General features: G+C 45.6%; 1 protein-coding gene across 1 annotated transcript in view; it reads left to right on the top strand.

The window, feature by feature from the left end:
- The first annotated feature begins 3,903 nt into the window (after positions 1–3,903).
- The window catches only part of CHST15 (carbohydrate sulfotransferase 15), a 72,237-nt gene continuing 68,775 nt past the window's right edge, over positions 3,904–7,365 (top strand). The window contains exon 1 of the mRNA XM_081005268.1: positions 3,904–4,109. The gene's annotated coding sequence lies outside the window, so the exon portion shown is untranslated. The remainder of the gene's footprint in view (positions 4,110–7,365) is intronic.

Here is a 7,365-nt window from a genome sequence, read left to right as displayed (position 1 = left end):
AGAAATGAATCGAATAATAAAAATAAGAATAAGAAGAAATTCTACTGCAAAATGAAATGGCACCTAGACACTCCATTGTGACGACAGTAACCTCGCTTTAAGGTCCCATTTGGCAATGAGCTTATACACCTGAGTTTCTAACACTGGTTCATTGGTGGTGGACATGCTTCCTTGAAAAAAGCTGCAGGGGAGTGTTGAGCAGGTATACTCTCAGCCGATGAGTGGCAAACAGTTGACAGGTGAGTTGCTGCTGTTTACTAGGAAAGAGAGGGAAGCAGTATCGATTGGGAGGATGTGAGTGCCCCGGGGTTCTTCAGCAGCAGTATTGGAAAGGGTTTTCAGAAGGTTTACAATTTCAAAACTGGGCCAAGAATTTGGGTAAGGCCCAAAGTTCAAATGGTTAGACAGAAGCATGGAGTGAATAGATGGCCGAATGAAAGCCTTGTGTTGTCTCACTTTCTAGGATCAGATGCTCTTCATAACAAGTACATCCACTTCTGTGCTTTTACTCAATCTTTCATGCTGTTACTGTGCTTTTCAAATTATAAAACGGAATTGATTTTCTTCAGAATGGAGACATCTTGTATCTTATAAGGATTACATTTGCTTTGCTTTCAAACGGTAATCCCTGAAGCAGGAATTTAAAGCAACGCATGAAACCACATTTTATGGTATTTGCAGCTGGGAGTCACTGGGACAGAGATATATGTATTCATCAATAAGAAAGTGGTTTATAATCAAAAGATCCCATTGGACTGATGGCTCTGTAGCAAAGGACCTGAGCTGATAAACAGAGGTGCACCTGTAAGACAGAAATACTTCCACCTAGTAGAAGATCTGAACTGGGCTTGAAGTGAAGGCCCATGCTGGGTGGGGATTTACACTCCTTGAAAAATTCATCATTTGGGAATGTTGGAGGATGGCAAAGACCTTTAAAAAAACAAACCCTTAAAAATCCCTGCGGCCATGCTTTTAACATGTGCTACCTGCTGTGGCAATGTATGTATTTTTAAACGGACCCATTTGTTTTATGCTCCTCTCTTGCAGCTGTTTTTAATGATTTAAGTGGTGTATTTGTTTTTATCTCATTACTTTTTAATGTGTTTTTGCATTTTTATTCTGGAAGCTGCCTTGGGCACTGAAATGTGGGGTAGAAATTTAATACAATAAAATAAAGGCAAGGGGTCCATTACGTGACAAACCGGTTGGAAGCCATTGCACTTGATCACCCATATTTTACATAAACATTTGGCAGATTTCACTTTTCCTACCACTAGGGTAGAGAAACAAGGAAAAAATAGCAAAGGTTTATACTTGTTTGAATAGATATGACATGCAAAGGCAGCTTCAGGTGCTCTGAAAGTTATTTTCAAACTGCAAGTACAGAAGAGTAGCATCCAGAATGGTCTATGGATGCTCAGTGAAGTTAGTCTGTAAGGCCATAGTTTGGCATGTTGCTTGGTCTTGATGAAGGAGATTTAGTTAGCACAGGGATGCCTATCTTTCTAACTAATTCCTATGCATGTTTCTATGGAAATAAGTCAAACTGGGGCTTATTTTCTAGTTAACCTATTATTGCAGCCTTAGCCATTAAAAATAAATAAATGACATACAAGAAAGCGGCAGGAATTTTCAATTTCCTTTACACACAGTTAAAATTAGTAAACAAATGCTTTAATAAATACTGCTGAAAATAGTGGATGCCATTTAGAGCAGTCACTGATGTGTGTCTTGGGCTGATTCATCTAAGATAAAGAGTTGGTTGTTACTGAATGACAAATGGCACCTACAACAAAATACTAGAGTGTGAAATACCCTCTTTTCAGGATTCAAGCCACTAACTGCAGCCTCCCCCCAATGTTCTGTGGCCACTTAGCATACTGAGACCTTAATAAGATTTGTTAGGGTCTCTCTGTTTGGGGCTTTTTTCTAAGGATATTTCACACTTCTGCAAACCTTGCTGTTCTCTCAGGCCTACTGATTCCTTTGTTTAGTATATGGATCTCAGCCAGCATACCAGATGGAGCTGGTAGACAGCTGCCCTGGACACAGAGTTAACCTGCGCTTCCATGGACAGCTGTGAATCCAAAATGACTCCTAGGCTGTGCACCTGAACCTTCAGCAGCACATCCATTCAGGACCAGGGAGTCCCCCACACCTGCCTGCCTCCTATCTCCCAGAAACAGTACTTCTGTCTTGTTGGGATTCAACCTCAATCCTAGTCTTTTACATCTGTTCAGATGCAAATTCAGATAGAGGGTGACGGAGGAAGAAGAAGAAGAAGAAGAAGAAGAAGAAGAAGAAGAAGAGGAGTTTGGATTTGATATCCCGCTTTATCACTACCCTAAGGAGTCTCAAAGCGGCTAACATTCTCCTTTCCCTTCCTCCCCCACAACAAACACTCTGTGAGGTGAGTGGGGCTGAGAGACTTTTTTTTTTCAATATGGGGACAAAGTAATATTGAATCACTCAATTAATGAATCGTTAAAGAGGGCTAATCATCAAGAAACTCTGCTACTAAATCAACAGCTCTAACTGAAACGAGTGTAATTTGGAGAAAAGGCAGTTCTTGGATGAACTTTCTTTTATTTGTTGAATAAAGATAACATCTGAATGGATTTTCAGGTTTTGCTTCCAAAATATGCACTAAGTTTTAAGTTTTCTCATGTCCTGGAAACTTGACAAAGCCGGGCATCTTCCAGAAGCAGTGTAATACATTTCAGTCCAAACTTTTGGTGGTTCAGAATAGAGAGGCAGAGCCAGAGAATTCAGGAATTGCTGTATTACCCCCCCCCCCATGGGATGGGGCTGGCCATACCTTTGGTTGAACTAAAACAAACAAAAAAGTGTTCCTTTTTCTGTTCTTTGCACTGCACAACCTAAGATACCTTGTACCCCATTGCATTTCCTGCACAACTGTCAAATGCACCGAACAAGCATTTCTACACAAATAATTCGCCTGCATGCTGCATTTAGATCATTGCATATGACAGCAGCACACTTAGGTGATTTTTTTTGTTGTTGCCTGGCCGTTCAGCAACATCTTATACATGTGATAGTGAAGGCATGGGTTGCATGCCAATTCCGACTTTTCAGTAAGGATCTTGTGACAGGTGAAGCAGCCTTCAGATCTGCTCTCCTCAGGCAAAGATAAGGAAACCTCTTTCAGGATTTTGACACTGCAATCGGTGAGTGGAAGTGCTTGAAAAGAAGAAGGGAGGCGGCGGCGGCGGCAGCAGCAGCTTAGGTTACGCGGCGTGTATATCTCCTCGCACACGCGCTGGGAAGAGGTATATGGCACTAGGAACTGGATTGGCCCAGGCTCCCAGCATCTCATCTCCGTAGGGAGAAACGTGCCTTTGCTTTTCTTTCCTCAGAGCCCGGGCTTCGGCGCCTCGAGGAAGGGTCCAAGCTAGCCTCTCCTCTCCTTCCCTTCGCGGCGGCGCTGTGGCGAGGGTGCCACCCTTGGGTTGGGCAGCTGCGGCGGCTGCTCCGAAGAGCGCCAAGGAACTTTAATCAAACTTCTTTATTTTTAGCCTCGCAGAGACTCACTCGCTCCCCGTCCTCTGGGGACCCGAGAGCGGCGGCCGCGGGCTCGGAAAGTATCAGCCCGCAGCTTTGGGCTGGGCTCTCTTGGCGCTCGGCTCGTGGCACTCGCCGCCGCCGGTAACCGCCTGAAACGCCTTCATTCTTTCAGCCCGGAGCGAGCGCGAGGGAAGCAGCCCCAGCCGCCGCCGCCGCCGCCGCTCTCCCTGTAACAGCAGGCAATTAGCTTCGCGCCCGTTCGCGGAGGGAAGGCGGCAGGTCCGAGGCACCACGTCTCCCTCCCTCCTCCCTCCCTCCCTCGGGCTCCGGCTCCGGCTCTCGCCCCGCCCCTTCTTCCCCTCAGCCGCTGCCCGGCGTGTGGTGCAGAGCGCGGCTTCGCGAGCGAACAAGCGGCTGGAGGCGCGACAGCACCGCCGCCAGCCGGAGCCGGGAGGCTTAGGCTGCGCTGCCTGCGAAGCGGAGCGAACTCCTCGACCCTCCTCCTCCTCCTCCCCCCCCCCCATCCCGCCGTCCCCTCGTCAGGAAAGTGTGAGGAGGAGAAGAAAGGGGCGAACAAGAGCGAGGTAAGTGGAGGCGAGGCGGGGCGCGGGCGGCGAGAGATGCTGGCCGTGGAGGCTCGACGAGGCGACGCTGAGGGGAAAGAAGTTGAGGGGAAGGAGGCCGCAGCACGTGCCGCCCCACCGCCGCCGGGTCTCGTTTGGGACCCGCATTGGTGAGCGCGCGGCGCCGCCGGGGAAGCGCCCCAAGGTCAGCAGCAGGCGAGAGCTCCGGCGTCCGCGCGAACTGGGGCTCCACCCCGGCTCTCGTCTCCACTTTGTGGAAGAAGTTGTGTGGAGCAAGTCGAGGAGGGGGTGGGGTGCGCTGGAAGGGGGGGGGGGTCGACCTCAGTGCGCAGGCGTAGGAGCGCCAGACCTGCCCGGGAAGGTGGCAGCGCGCGGTGCCCCTCTGGAGAGCCCAAGGGGCACGGAGGGAAGCGGAGCTAGGCACGGGCGACTGGGCGTGGGGAAGAGCCTTGGGAGTCGTCTCTGCACCCTCCTGGCAGGAGGCGCAGGCTGGCACAGGTGTAGCAACAAAAGGAAACTTGGCCCCCGCTTCTTTGGTTGTGCTCTGCACTTTGTATGATCTTAGCTCGTTTTTCCCTTCCTCCAGAGCCTTTTGCCATAGGCTGGCTTTTTGTGAGACTGGCTTGCCCAAAGCTACCCAAGGGAGCGCAGGGATTTTAACCAGGGTGCCCTCTAACCACTATACCGCGCTGACAGTCAACAGGCTAAGGAGATGCAGTAGATGAAATCCTCAGAAATTAAAAGACGTTAGAATAACCGTGCACTCATCCAAACAGGGTTATTGGGGTGCTGTAAGGAACATGGATGAGTTATTTTGGCAGAACTCTGTCATAATGCACTGGCTCTTTCTGCCTTTCTTCTCCTGCCCGCTTAGTGCCACGGATAGTTGTACTCCTGACATCTATTTAGCACCAGCCATACCCAAGGCAGGCTATAGGGCTCTGATAAGTGCTGCCCTCTCTTTGGACTTCCAAGGTATATTAGAGCAGTATGATAAGAAGGGATGGGAGCAAAGGCATAATGCATGCACATGGCAAGTTACCAGAAGCACAGTCGTGATTGGGATATTTGTCCTGACACTCACAAACGCTGAGTTGGCGTGCTGCAGGCTTGGCTGCTTGTAGGAGTTCTTTGTACAGGAGTGTGGTGTGGTCGATAGTATTGTGTAAAATCCTTGGGAAGCATGTAGATTAGGTATTCTGTCAATGCAGTAGCATATATTTAAACAGGATCATATAAGCCTTTGCTGCTTCATAAACCTATATGACTATATTATACTGCTATATATTAGAACAAGCATGAAACATACTGTATTGCTAACTGGAAGCATTTACTTCTTTTTAATGCCTTGAGGGTGTATAGAGATACACACGTTTTTGGATGAAGTTTTGCTAAATCATTCTGGCTGTTGAATGAATGCCAGCTTTTATAAGCCTATCTGAAATAATAATCATTCTAACGTATCGTTTGATTGGACCCATTTATATATGAATGCATGTGTGTTTGAGTTGGTGAATGTGTCTATAAGTGGCCTTTATATATTAGCACAGTTTGTGGAGAGCTGTGTTTCTTCACATAGTATCGTTTGGTTGCTTGATTAGACTGCTTGCTAAAAAGCTTTCTGCCATGACAATATCGGCCACAGCATCTATAGAGAAGACAATTTGTAGATTCATCTGACACCGAGACACTGGTCAGTCATTGGCTCGTCCTTTCTGCTAGTGGTAGTCACTGTTCAGCGACAACTTGGTGATGAACTTGAAATGCTTTTAACTTTCCCCTCATTTCCATCTTCTCCTGTAAAGCAACACATGATAGCAATTTCCTGGGGGGGAAAGCATTGAAAAGTCAGAAAAGCAGGCACATTGTTTTGCATTTGGCATGTGAAACTTTAAAATCCTCTTTTAGGTAGTTTTAAAATTGCCCTTCTCACTTCTTCTTAAGTTATTGATAATAGTGAGGTGTGCAGTGCATTGTGTCTGTTTCTTAATACACACATCCATTAATTTAGTAGACAGGCTGTGCTACTCAGCATTTACACTCTGTGAAATGAAAGGGGTATTTGATTTAAAAAGAAAAAATTGCCCTTTCAAAATGTTGTGTGTCTGAAGCAAGGCCTTAGAAGAGTTGCATAATAACTAAGATAATGCAATTTTGTTGCCACCTCACTGGGTTGCCTGTTGGGCTCAGCACTATAAAACTGAGAATTGCTGATTGGCTAATTACAGCATTTTTATGGTGATTTGTCAGGAAAGAATTGTGAAATAGCCTGTATCTCAAGTGCGGCTTGGCTGTTCTTCCTGCTGCCACCCTCATTTAACTCAAATCAAGATAGATATGTCTTCCAGAAAAAGTGTTTATGGGGATAAAACTAGTAAATATATTCTGATAATACTGAAATATTCACATCAAACTGATGAACTTAATAGTTGTCTGTTGCTGCTGAAACTGGCTTCAGAGTTCATTAACAAGTTCTTACGTACAGTGGTACCTCTGCTTACGAACTTCATTCATTCCGGAGGTCCATTCTTAAACTGACACTGTTCTTAACCAGAGGCGTGCTTTCGCTAATGGGGCCTCTTGCTGCCGCTATGCCACTGGCACACAATTTCTGTTCTCATCCTGGGGCAAAGTTCTCAACTTGAGGTAACTCTTCCAGGTTAGCGGAGTTTGTAACCTGAAGCGTTTGTAACCTGAGGCGTTTGTAACTCGAGGTACCACTGTAACACAAAAACTTTAAGCATCTAATCACCATTAAATTTAAGCATTGCTATATTGGTGATAAATGTTTCCATTTTACTATTATGATACTTTGTTCTGTAGACATCTGACCCTTTAGATCATAATTATTGGTAGGCTTGAAAGACAAATACTGGTATCTTTAGCAAAGTCATTCTTGAAGTCCTCACATAAAGAATACTGTCACTTATTGTTCATTTCATAAACCATGGCTTCAATACTTCTTCCAACAGTTTCAGATCTTATGTCAGTGAATATCCATTCTGAATTTATATAGCAGCGAATTACCTTCATTATGTGAAGCATATCTAAGATATATATCTCTTGTTTCTGACATATAAAGCCATTGGCAACTTGTAAATCTGGGCTAATCAAAGAATGACTCAATTTTGCACTTTAGCAATGATTTTTCATGAAGAGTAAATATTTTGGAGAGGTGACAGAATAAGATGTGCTTGTTTATTCATTTCTGTAGACAAACATTTCAGTGAACAACATTAGTCTTCTGCTTACCATA

Source organism: Podarcis pityusensis (genome assembly GCF_964106645.2).
Source record: "Podarcis pityusensis genome assembly, chromosome: 5".
Taxonomy (NCBI): Eukaryota; Metazoa; Chordata; class Lepidosauria; order Squamata; family Lacertidae; genus Podarcis; species Podarcis pityusensis.
Note: the sequence above shows the minus strand (reverse complement) of the source record. Positions and strands in the feature narration are given on the sequence as shown.